The sequence below is a fragment of the Alosa alosa genome, chromosome 1 (assembly GCF_017589495.1).
Source record: "Alosa alosa isolate M-15738 ecotype Scorff River chromosome 1, AALO_Geno_1.1, whole genome shotgun sequence".
NCBI classification, from domain to species: domain Eukaryota; kingdom Metazoa; phylum Chordata; class Actinopteri; order Clupeiformes; family Clupeidae; genus Alosa; species Alosa alosa.
The window spans coordinates 28774736-28787928 of record NC_063189.1 but is presented as its reverse complement, the minus strand read 5'-3'; the positions used below and the strand labels follow the sequence as shown (position 1 = coordinate 28787928).

General features: G+C 44.9%; 1 protein-coding gene across 7 annotated transcripts in view; it reads right to left on the bottom strand.

Annotated features, from left to right (window-relative positions):
- The window catches only part of lrba (LPS responsive beige-like anchor protein), a 197246-nt gene that overhangs the window by 32197 nt on the left and 151856 nt on the right, over nt 1-13193 (bottom strand). The gene's annotated exons all lie outside the window — the stretch shown is intronic.

The following is a 13193-nucleotide window of genomic DNA, read 5'->3' as shown; positions in this document are numbered from 1 at the left end:
GCAGGACTTGTCTTCTGTTTCTTCTCAATCATTCACCGAGTCACTCTAACACAAGAGCAGAGAGACATGTTTGCACGTTATTGTCTGATGAGCCCGATGAGGCTGAAGCTACAAGCTGTTTCTCCCTTCATTAGCTGGCAGAGCACACTGAGCGTTTATGGATTCTCATAAAAGCAGCGATTGTGTTCATTTGCACAAAGATGTTGAGACACAAAGGCTCTAAACGTGTCCAAATGAGAATGTGACGCACTCTTGATTGTCATTGCTGCCTTGTGTCACATTATACTCTGACAGACATTAAGCTGTGCACTTAAACAGCCATTTATATCATTTAAATGTTTACTGCCTGAGCCGGCACATCACTCATTTAAATGTGCCCTTCTGACAGCTAATTTCACTTTAATTCTCTGCTGTACTCTTAATTAGAGCGCTGTGTTGGTGCACGAGGAGAGACGAAGAGAAACGGGTGACATTTCCCCGCACAGGAACCGCTCCATGGCCCGCTGCAATCTCCCATAAATGATTTTATGAAAAGCAGCACAATATCAATAAAAATACCTAAATGTCAGGGCCAAAAGGGAGCACTTGAGCAAATGTGCCATGAAGGGTCTTGGGTTACAGTTCTGGAGAGAATCACTTTCCACAGAACGGAGTTAATAGTTTGGAGTGTTTATGATGATTACAACAGGGCTCATTTGGAGGGCTGCTCTCCACTCCACTCTGCCCAAAGCCCCAGCAGGGACTGTCAAGGCGTGGAAATGGATCTCAATGAGCAGCCGAAGAGAGATGGTTAAAGTGTTTTTCATCATCATTAATGGACGCGTTTGTTTCTTGTCCTTTATGACAGTGCGGGATCACTTAAAAAGACAACATTAAACCAGGCAGGAGTGAGGAGAAATACACATGGCGTCACAATTACACAAAATAACATGAAGCAGGAGTGTCTCAGGGGAGCGGCTCGGCCCAGACATGTGTCTGCCAGCACCCCGCTTGCCTGCGTACGTGTTATTATGTTAAAAGCCACGTGTCAAAAACCAATCCCCTTTATTAGGGGATACATATCTATTAAAATCCAAAGAAAGATGGAGAAGCTGTTTTTTTTCTCTCCTCTTTCTAAAATGGATGGAGCGAGGGCGTACTAGAGGAGGGGAGGGATATCCCTCTCTTCATTATTTGGCAGCGCTGACCTTTCGGCAGTCCCCAGCTCCCCGGTTTCCAAAACTAATGCCGAGCCTGATGGGCATTTAATGTGCGCCGCCATCTCGTGTCAATCAGCGTGCGGAAACAAAGCGAGGGGCCGTGTTATTGAAGACCTGCACCCCTCCCCCTGGAGGAACGCCTCTATGTTAATGAGGCCCGGGGCAGGAGCCGGCGCTCGCCTCTGCCCCCAAAGGCTGCGGAGGAGGAAATGATCACGACGGCGTCGCTTCAAAGCCTGTCAGGCAGGCCTGGTCCCTGAGAGAGGAGGCAGGGGATCACGTATACATGCGCAGGGAGCTGCAGACGCACGCGGCGTAATTTAACCTGAAGGGGAAGCTGTTCACAATCCACTCAGAAGAAATTTTGCGACTGCAAACTATAATACAAATGCAGCTGCATCAGGCCATAGAAATGTTGCTTGTTGTCACATAAACTATCCAGTCGAACTTAATCCAATGGCAGACATGACAGGATCTGTTGTGATAAAAAATAATAATTAAAGTTTGGGGCTCCAAGTCCTCCACATGTCTGCCATTAGATTAAGTTTGACAATCCTCCCTGGTTAGATATAGAAAATATGTTAACAATCCAGTCAGATTTTTGGAACTAGATTTGTATAGTCACTAATGGCTTCAATCTGGTTTTAAAGTTGCAATGGTGCAGTACAGCCTAAGTTGCTTTTAATCAATAGGTGATACAAATGTTTTCCTACCACAACACAGCGGACTCTATTATATTGAGTAGTTTGTAGAATAGGTGTTGTAGGTTGTACGTACTATTGAGTTGAATCCAGCGCTCATTAAAAGGATCTAAAGCGGGTTATTGATGTGCCAATTAGATGAGGCGGTCTGGGGCACTGCGCTCCACTGGGACAGCTCCACAATTAATGAATAATTTAGTTGGGCTTCATGCAAATTCTGTGAGGGGGTGGGGCCTTCTGCGTTGCGTTGTGTTGCTTATCTGTGCTCATGTATGAGTGGTGATGTACAAACAGCCTCCTTTCACCAGGCCACCTGAGTGCATGGAGCTTTAGCGTCCGGGTGTAAGGACTTCTCATGCTTCTCCAACTTGTGCCAAGACTCCTCAAGCAGAACACTCTGCTAAGAGGACATCTGGCTTTGAGAGGGCAAAATTAAAAGTACTTCTAAAAATAGCTTGTCAGAAAAGAAAAGAGGATATAATTTTCTTCAAATTTCACTTGGCAGCTGGTTGCAATCTCTGCTCCAGTGAAAACAAAACACACAAGGCTCTGATGGAGTGCACTGCATCTTGGATTTCTTAATTCCGCCATCTTGGAGGGGAAGGGGTGGGAGGGGCCTCCCTGTCTGGGAGTGGGTCCAAGGAGTGCCCACTCTGACCAGGAAAAGTCAAATCTGGGGAGACTGACTAATTGTTAGTTTGGCTGCTTGTGTAACGGCCATGTCCAGCAATAGCAGCTAGACTTCCTGTGTTTCTGTGTGGGTCATGTCGAACCCTGCTGTGAATTCTCCAGACAGACATTTGCCGGGCAAAAGCTTATACCAGCAGGTAATGTCTGAAAATTCGTGGAATGCTATCTCCCACTACAAATTCTGGCTGACCAGCAGGAAAACTACTAAATTACAGAATCTCAGATGAGGCACAACATCCACAGCTAAGTCCCTTTGGACCCCATATATTTGTTGTGCTTAAATGGGAAAACAGCTACAATGAGCTACAGTATGCTGTAAAGGACTGGTATTATACTGTACTGTAATCAACTTAATTTGAACAAGATTATTTTCTTTTTGAAAGTCTTTACACATCACATTTGATTCCACAACATTGTATAGACTTTATGTAACCTGTCTGTGTGGATGTTAAAATGTCGTTTAAATCAATCTGCTCATCTGCATGTGAATACAGACTAGTCAGGGCTGGAGGTGCAACGGTTAGGTCATGGTCTGAGGCCGGCCGCATGACTGGCAGGCAGGCTGTGCTCTATTGATTAGGGGAGATTACACTGACAGTCCTTAGACACTCCTCAGAGTCACTCACACAAATCAGATGCATGTGGCCACTGAAGCAGTTACAGGAACTACTAAACACGCGTCTGAAACAGGACAGGTTCCAAATCCATTAGGGGGAAAATGCTTGAATGGTCAGTGTTGAATGTGGGTCCTACCTGGTCTCACTGCCTGGTATCACGGTGCCAGAGCTAGATGATTGGGTGTGTATGGGTGTGCAAATCATGGAAATGATTGAACAGACTGCATGAGTATAAAGGTTTAGCAAACAAGACGCAAGAAAAAAATGCAAGAGGCATCAGTGCCAAATTTCTGCAGGACCTAAAGTATGATATCACCAACGATCTTCAAATAAGCCACAACTGGTATTTTATTTTTACTAGCAATAGCAACAGAGTTAAATTATTTTGTACTTTATTACTGATTATGAAATCTATAATCTAAAGTAGTAACATTCCAGCAGCCCCTTTGAACATTTATCTGAGTACATTTGATCTTTGTCTAGCAGGTGCAGGAGGCCCTCTGGGGTGACCTAGTCTCAGGCCATGACCATCTGAACTGGTACAGTAGGTGGTACCTTCCTAGGTCTGAAAGAGGCAGGCAGGAGATTTGGAGTCTGTTTAATGAGTGTCCTTGCTAACACTGCTTGCTAACTCTGTAGAACCTCCCAGCCAGTCCCACAGACACCCACAGTTGTTTAGAGAACTGTCTTTCTTAATTGAGACAGCTGCAAAAGAAAAAAAAAATGTGAAAGAAAGCAACACCAAATAAGGAAAAAGAGAACGGGTATGAAGGCAAAAAGAAAAGAACGTCCAGGAAAGACAAGAAAGTAAGAGAGGCAAAGAAAAAAAAAAGAGTAGGACAAAAGTCAGAACTCCCGTTAGTATCCTGGAGTTAGCATTCCTTAGGCATTACTCATATTTCTTATGCTTTGTGGTGCATTCTAGTGTAATTTCAGTGCTCTATATTTCCCCTTCATCTAGTACCCAAATCAACAGGGTATGGGTGGGGTGCAGGGTCGGGATAGGAACCTGAGACGCTAGTTTGTCCCTGGATGGCGGAATGGATATCCTGTCCATGCTATGATGGGAAGCAGAGTGAGGTGTGATTGTGCAAAATTCTTTTTCCCAAAATGCTCAGGAGACATGGCTCCTTTGAATATGGCAAATGCATTTAACTTTTATAAACAGACTGGTGAGGAGGGGGTAGGGCACGGTAATTTAAAGGCAGTAGGCAAGCCCTGCTTTGATGAGTGGGTGTATAAGTGGCTCTATACAAAACCCCCTACATCAGTACTAAAAGCCCAGCGGCTCTGCTGGTAGTGGTGGAAGTCCATCTGCTCTGGAGGGCTGTTTGGATAGCTGTTTGGATAGCCGTTAGCCGGCTCTTAAATGACTACACAGCACATGGGGCTTAAGGAGCTCTTGCTGAGCTGGAGTGTGTGGTTGAGATGCTGAGAGTGATTACAATGGATGAGTGCCATCTTTACACTCTCACTTTCATGTCCTAGAGAGAGAGAGAGAGAGAGAGAGAGAGAGAGAGAGAGAGAGAGAGAGAGAGAGAGAGAGAGAGAGAGAGAGAGAGAGAGAGAGAGAGAAAGAGAGAGAGAGAGAGAGGCTGAGAATGATGCGGACAGACTCTCTGGCTGGGACGTCGGAACAGTGGAGGTCCTGGAGGCTAAAGTAGCTGAACCAGGTGGAAACACCTGACAATATTATAACTGGATAAACCCAGAACCTAAAGAAGCTCAAGTTCTTGCAGCCAATGACTTTTCTGTGCCTTGTGCACTACATTTCACAAGTTAGGAAAATTAATATAAATTATGACAAATATTATCATTTCATTATTTGCAATAACTGCTGATGGATAACAGTTATGGATAAAAATAGCAGAGGATGCAGCCAGACACTGTGGCCTTCAAAGACCTTCACTGAATATTAATGACATAAATCTGTACAACAGACCTAACATATACCCTGCCAGAAAATAATCTCCACCAATCACCCACCAATTAGAGTATCTATTCATACAAACACAGCTGAAGCAATTAAGATTAAATTAGATTAAATATCTAGCACAAAAAATACCTTACATTGTGCATCAATGCTTTCCAAAAGAATGAATGTATAGCATAGTGTTAAGGGACCTCTTTGATAGAGTTCAGATGACCTCCAGCATCGAGAAGTTGGTGAAGTGCAGATGAGGTGGAAGCAGTAAATTAGCAAGCTCTTGAGGGCTAAGGAGACGTAGATACTGAGGTCAGTGGGTTTGTGTGATTGATGGCCTAAAACACATTGTCCTTGTCAGACTGTGGTTTGAAATGTAGGGGAGAGAGGAAGAGAGGACGAGGAAGGGAGAAAAGAGGGACCTTGCAAACTTAATTAACTCCTTTTATTCACAGAGCATGCTTGAGTGGACACTGCAACATCAAGGCCAAGTCACCCGCTCACACCAAAACTAAACAAAAACCTTGTAGCCGACTTCCTTCTCTTGACCACATGTATTCGCATCCACACACACATAGTATATACAAACATATTCCATTTCTCCATGACGTGATGGCCGGAAACAGTGAAGTACCAAACCATGTTAATGAATGGAGGTGGGGACGGGGATTTGCCTGCTTTCTGAAAGTCTTCACAATCTACTGAGCCCCCATATATAGGTATTCTCCAGCACCTGATGCAAGTGAGGACACCAGCTGACGGTGTGATAAGGGTGTGGCCTTCTGGGGATGTGAGGGCTGTGGTGGGGTGAAGTGGAGTCAGGAGTGAGGGATAACAAAGCATTAGTGAGGGGATTTGTCAACTGCAATAGAGCAGCATATTTCTCAGGGCTCTTGCTCCTCCATTACATCAGTGAGGAGGACAAGAGTAGGAGGAGGGGGGGAGGGTCGTAAAATACAGCAAACATGCGGTATACATGTCTGCCCCTGCTCATCACAATCCCCCTGCAGAGAGCAGCGCCAGACGCTGAGCAGACGCCATGGAGATGCCTGGCCTCCGCCACTCTACCGCTCCCCACAGGCAGGCGGGGCACACTCACTTTACAGGCCTCAGAGGAGAACAGCACGGGCCTCCGCAAGCGCACATCCTGGGAAGAAGGGCTGATAGCAGGCCTAACTGACAAGCATCACTCGTTATGGGGAACAGAGAGGAACACTATGGAAAAACATGAAAAAACATTTTCAATAAACTCATGAAGACCCAGCTCTTTAGAGAACATCTCCTCTCATAGCACCACTTACAACAAGTCTTGCTGATCCTAGCACTCACCAGCCGTCTTGAACTGACACTCAATTGTTTAAAAACAGCACTTACTGATGCACTTATTCTTACTGTACTCTACCGTTTTTAAATTGTCCTAAAATTGTAGAGAGAATTGCTTTAAAACTTAACTGTTACTATGTTGTTAGTCGCTTTGGTTAAAAATGCATCAGCCAAATGTAATGTAATGTAATGTAATGAAACAGCAGGGGATTCCTCCCCTGCTGGGAGCTACAGAGCCTAGAGAGGCGAAACACTGAATGGGGAAAGTAACGTTAGCTTGCCCACAAACTTCTTCTGATATTGTGAAGGAGAAGAGCGGTGGGGGGTTGAGCAGAGCGGAGAGAGGAGATGATGGTTGAATGTAAATACTGGCAACCTTTGACTCTGCTCTAGCTGGTGGTCCCTCACGAGAGTCCAGAGGGCTGGCGTTTGGGTGTGGGAAAGCCCAGTACTCAGTACTCTCCCAGTAACACATGGCTCCTGACACCTGCAGTAAATCTCTCCCATCTGCCCTGTCAAAACTTTTCAGATGACCGAAAAACACAAACGCTACTTTGATTCACGGATGATAACAAAAACAAACATGGCATAGTTGTTCTGTCTTCTCTGGACTTCATAGACATGTCTGTGTTAGATAATTGTCTCCATGGTCCAGTATCCCAGAGCTGGAGGACTAAGTGTGAGGAAGCTGTCAGCATATTAAGCTGATAAACTTCAGCAATGGCAGTTGGGTTCTAAGCAGAGGCTCTGGGCCTGGCTGAGGAACAGACCGAAGTGCGTCATAAAGTGGCATGTATCTGTCAGCGGGGCTGTCCCATGTTTACACCCTCTGGCTGTTAGATGTCAGCTGGATGGCCAACCAGCTGCTCCATTAGACCTACAGTACAGAAGTGAGGCGTCAGGACATCCGTTTGTGGAGGACAAAGAAAACCTCATGTGTGAAAAACAAACTAGTGGGCCTACAGAGTCCAGGCTTTGTACCATGGATGAATGTTTCTCCACAAAAGCTGAAGCAGGAACTACCTGTTCCTGTTATGGTGTCCCTTATAGCTATGCCAATCTGCTTCCTTTATAGTTATGACATTCTTGCACCACTTTCCATATGGGCATTATTATAATGCATCTATTATTTGTAATAAGTAAACACTATGGCAGCAGAGATGTTGGAAATAATGATGGGAAAGGACTATGACTTCATGACTAAACGTTGTATGTGGTTGCTAAATCATGTCTGCTCTTTAGTTATCAATATTATTATCAATATCAATAGTTATCAATATAGTTATAAATATTCTTGTTTTATCAATTTTGATGTCCCACCCAATCAACAATCCATTTTAATTGACCAGAATCATTATTAGGTCACACAAAGCTGAAATTGACATTTCATTCTGCCAGAAGAACCAAGATCAACTCAAATCAATGTTTCGTTCCCTCATCCCTGGGGTAATGCATCCAACATATGTCACAGAGGGTGACAGATATGTGCTTTTGCAGAAGTGATGACCTGAGGGAATTTTGCTGCATCAAAGATCTGTCATGGCAGCTAGTTTGGTGCTTTGGCCATGAGAGGTTGGTGCAATGGCAACTTGTGCTGGTCTTGCTGTCTGTCAGGTCTTGTTTTGTCACTCAAGCAGCCCTCTGTCCAACTACCAACAATCTCTCCCACATCATGTCTCCGTGGTGCACTCTCACACCGTGTGTTTGGGTTGCTTCTCTTGTCTATCTGCAACGCTTCTGCATTAACTCCACTAAAATACCACGTAGGATACATTTATAAGGACACAATGTGAAAAAAATGGACAGAACTGTCAAAATATCAAACGTTTTTTTTGGACTGCAGACACAAGATTGTGGTTTGTCTGATCACTTGCTGTCAGTAGCCGGCGAGCTGTGTGTCTATTCAAGGCCTTAAGTCACCTGCTGTTCCTATAATCATATCCAGAACTCGAGCTCCGCTGAGCAAGAGAATTAGTCATATATTCTGGAATGTTACTCAGAAATGACAGTGGCCAGAGCCGGCTTGTTATCTGGTGAGGGGGATCATGTTCTTAACCTTCCCCTCGACCTCACGCTAAAAACAACAATCAGCCGTGATCTCAGAGTGGCGTGACATGGACAGGCAGGAAGAGAGGGGGGCTGTTAGGACTGAGGAGAGGAGGTGCTTTTTTCAGCAGGAGTCTGCTTAAAATCCTCTCCTAATCTCACGCATATCCCAAACCAATGGATTTACAAGTACAGTAATGACAGTTTTACGCTGTATAAGCCAGGCTCAATGAAGGGACTGAGTTTAGGAGACTAAATGGCAATCAAGAGGCAAAGTCAAGTACGGGCATACTTACTATGTACGGCAAAGCATGCTAAAAAGTTGAGAAGATATATTAATACAGCAAGGCGACGCAGCCTCTCGTGTACGTGAAAATGTATTTGTGCAGCATATTTGATATATTACATCAAATAGATGACAGTGGCTGGCCATCTTGTGCACACCGGCGCATGGCGCAAAACCTGTCACTTTTGGCTGGTGCCACCATTTTTACTGCTGGGATTTTAATGTCTGTCACAGATTGGGGTTTAATTAGCTGTTAATCATCTGTAGGACATAAAGGCTGGGACAGACTTGGCACAGTCTCCCTCTCTCTTCCTTTTTTCTGCCTGTGCCCATTAGCGACAGATGAGCTAAAGGCCTGAGCAGGTCATTAACCACTCACAGTGCTATCAGTGGGCTTCTGTGGGCCAGAGCTCTCATTACAAATTTACCCCATTGTGCTGGGGGGTGCCCAGCTGACACCTCCTAATGCCAGTCATCTGTCACAGCGGAGTGCCGACACGCCCCACACTCCAGAGACACAGGACTGGACTAATGAGGAGCTCCCTGCCCCCAGCACAGGGGGATGGCCCGGGTGCCTCCAGAGTGGTGGAATCCACCCTCCACACACACACACACACACACACACACACACACACACACACACACACACACACATGCACACCAAACGCAAGCACACACGCAAGCACACACGCACAAACACACGGGCACACACACACACACACACCACCTTGGACAGTAGTTCAGTAATTACTACATTTCATTACTGCGTCAACCTATGAGAATGAGAAATGTCAGAGGAATGTTTCCTAACTTGGGTAAAGAGATTGCCCAACCCAAGGCAAAAAACTGAAGCTATACCTGTTAGAAAAGGAACTGGACTGCAAAAAACTCCCCATAACTCCTTCACATTTCTGTTTTTTTTTGGTCTCAGTGTTTCCAGCGTCCAGCGACTCACATTCTGTGCTGCGCCAGGAGAAAGATATCTACTCTCCGACCATTTCCTGTCTGCCCATGTTAATTCATGCATTTTAGATGTCACTCCAATGAGCCAGCACAAGCTGGAAAGAGAAATGCACGCTCCCTCCAAGGCTGTGCATCAAAACACAGATGCCTTCCTCCTTTGATGTCTCTCTGCTCATTTGCTGCACTGTTCGAGGTGCAGATTTATAGTCCTCAGACACTGCACAGCCCCTTCATCTGTCTAAGTATAAGTATATATACTCTTTTGAACCCGTGAGGGAAATTTGGTCTCTGCATTTATCCCAATCCGTGAAATAGTGAAACACACTGCACACAGTGAACACACAGTGAGGTGAAGCACACACTAATCCCGGCGCAGTGAGCTGCCTGCAACAACAGCGGCGCTCAGGGAGCAGTGAGGGGTTGGGTGCCTTGCTCAAGGGCACTTCAGCCGTGCCTACTGGTCGGGGTTCGAACCGGCAATCCTCCGGTTACAAGACCGAAGCGCTAACCAGTAGGCCATGGCTGCCCCCTGTCTGTTCACACTGGAGAAGTGGCCAGTCGAAAATGTCCTGAATCTGGATAATGCATTTGAATTTCATCAGTGGTATTGTGTATAATGTCCAATATTACACCACCAGCAAGCATATATTTCCTCTGTGCTGTGCAGTGCTCACGTGCAGAAACAAACAATTACAACATTTAGTCCATAATTCATGCAGGTTTTTCTCTAGACCATGAATAACAACATACTCCTCTTAAGGTGAGACTAATATTACACCAACTACACAGAAACGGCCCAACTCAGAGCCTGCACTGCTGCCATACAGCGGAGCCAAACTGGCCATTGAGGCCCACTGTCTGGGGTCACAGAAATATGCCTTCACTTGCGCTTCTTGGCTGCTATAAGTACTGTAGTGAAAGTCACAATTGATCTATGCTGTAATGTGCCTGCATGTGTGTCAGAGGCAGCTCGTCCTTTTAAGCAGATGAAGCAATACTAAATCTTTTGGACGCGCTGACTTTTGCCTGTGTTTCTGCATATTTAATGAACAAACTTACAAAGTAAGTTGTGCAAACAGTGGCCCCGCCTGGCCAAATTTTGAAGTGGTTTTTGTTTTGAAATGGGTTTTGAATCAACAGACTTTGAATTTGACATTTTGCATCACCTCATTACACATACATGTAAAGGTGATCGACAGCAGGTCTGACAAGTGTTTGAGTATAGTACAAAGTTGGATCACTGTCCCAACATGTGGGCCCCTGTAAGCACTTCAGTTATGCCATGCTATTCCTAGCATCTAAACAATGAGAGATTACAACACCAGATTTCAACAACATGTCAATGTGGTCAACAGACCCTTGCATCCACACATTCTCTGAGCTATTCGGAAGAAGTGCTAGTTAAGCATGAAGGTAGACTGACATCTAACTACATCTGGCTAATTGACTGCACTGCTGGCTGTATCTCATCTTTGGAGGTGGCAAGTTGATAAGACCAGATTTTGATGATTTAATGGCCAAATGCATAAATAGTCCTTAAACAACATCAGGGCTGCAGTTCATTTGAACATGCATCCCTTGAGTTCCTAGAGACAGTGGAAAAGACAGTTGTGTTTTTCTTGTGTATGTTTCAAGTATTTGTTTCATGTCTTAGTTGGTGACTAGTGACATTCTAGCAAACAAACATCACTTGTCAGCACTAACTGTGGTTGTGGCTGTGAAATTGCGTAATCGCAGCAAAGAACGTTTTCCTATGGTAGATGTCAGTAACTTGCGTGTATTATTCTGTGTAAATTATTGTGTATTTGAGTCCGTTTCCATGCTTGACACATTTCTCTGTGTGTGAGAAAAAAATGTGGTGGTGGTAAGAGTTCTTCATCAGCAGTTTATGAAAGTATTGTCATTCTTGTTGTATTTTTGTACATTTGTGTCCTGAGGAGATGCCAAATTAATCTTTTAATCTAAAAAGTAAGGATCCCTAGGTCTAATACAATTTCCCTAATTTTAAGGTATGTTGATGTATATTGAGACATAATAAACGTGCTTATACAACCAAAACACACATGCACATATACACAAAGACATACACAACCTCTTGATACAGAGGACACTGGACCATATGGAGATGAAAGTTTGGAAGTAGACCCTTAGGCGGGGATCACACTGACCAGCGGCAAGCGGCAGGTTTCCTATTGTTCTTTATGGTTCGGCAGCGGAACAGCGGCAGCACTAGCGTAGCGCTAGCATTGAACAAGCTGAGCGTTGAACTCGGTTCAACTTTCAAAGCAAAACACGACCGTATTCAATTGTCAGTTTAGGAAAACCGTTTGTGTTACTTAGAAACGAGATAGAACTTATGGTCTGAACGCTGCGTTGCACTTGCCGCTGCCACTGGCCAATGTGATCCCCGCCCGCCTCTATTTCATCAGACATTTTGTTTGGGGTTTGAAATTGGTAGCCAACCAATGGCTGCTGGACTAAAAGCCCCAGTGGAGGCCATTAAGGACAGGAGAAATGGGCAGCTCAAACAGAGCTGTTACGGGCGTAGAGCTCGCATCCGCAGGCTGGGGCCACTGCAGCTCAGCTGGCCTTTAAGCTGCGCTGCTTATACGTCAGTGCACTGAGACATGGGGTGACTCCCGCCACTGTTCCACCCAAGGCACTGTCATACCCTTCAGCTGGGCTAGTGGCGCAGCAGTCAAAGTGTCAGATAGATGCAGCACCGACTGCTAATTAACGCTAGGCTCCAGTGGGCCGACACGCTACTGTAGAGTCTGCAATTACAGCGTGGCCTATACATCACCCAGTCAGCACTGAGAGAGAGGGAGAGGAAGGGAGGGGAGGAGGAAGGGAAAACGCTGAGGGGAGGGAGAGACTGTACACAAAATCGGGTAGAAAAGAGATTCATACAACATCTATGCTCTTATGAGGGAAAGTATGATGGATAATGAATGTGTGATGCAATCACTTCTGGCTTTGTCTTTTGTGTTGACAGACGTTATGGTATCCATAATCTGGTATATCAGATAGTCCACCTCAAATATCTCTGTGGGCTTTACCTGATTATAACAAATTACTGACAGATTTGACTGATTCCTTATCAACAGCACGATCATGGTGTTGGGCTTCCTGGTTTTAATTTAAAAAGTAGCAAAAAAGTAACAGTACAGCTTACACCGGCTAGACACACTAGCCACAATCTGATTTCCATGAGCATGTGATTCTAAAGACACAGAAAGTGAAGATGATAGAATACTGTGTGTATGTGTGTGTTTGTGTGTGTGTCTGAGAGAGAGAGAGTGTGTGTGTGTGTGTATGTGTGTGTCTGTCTGAGAGAGAGAGAGAGAGAGAGAGAGAGAGAGAGAGAGAGAGAGAGAGTTCTATTATTTTTATTATTCTCCATAGTCCATGTCGATTGTTATTATTATTACTATTAATTGCTAA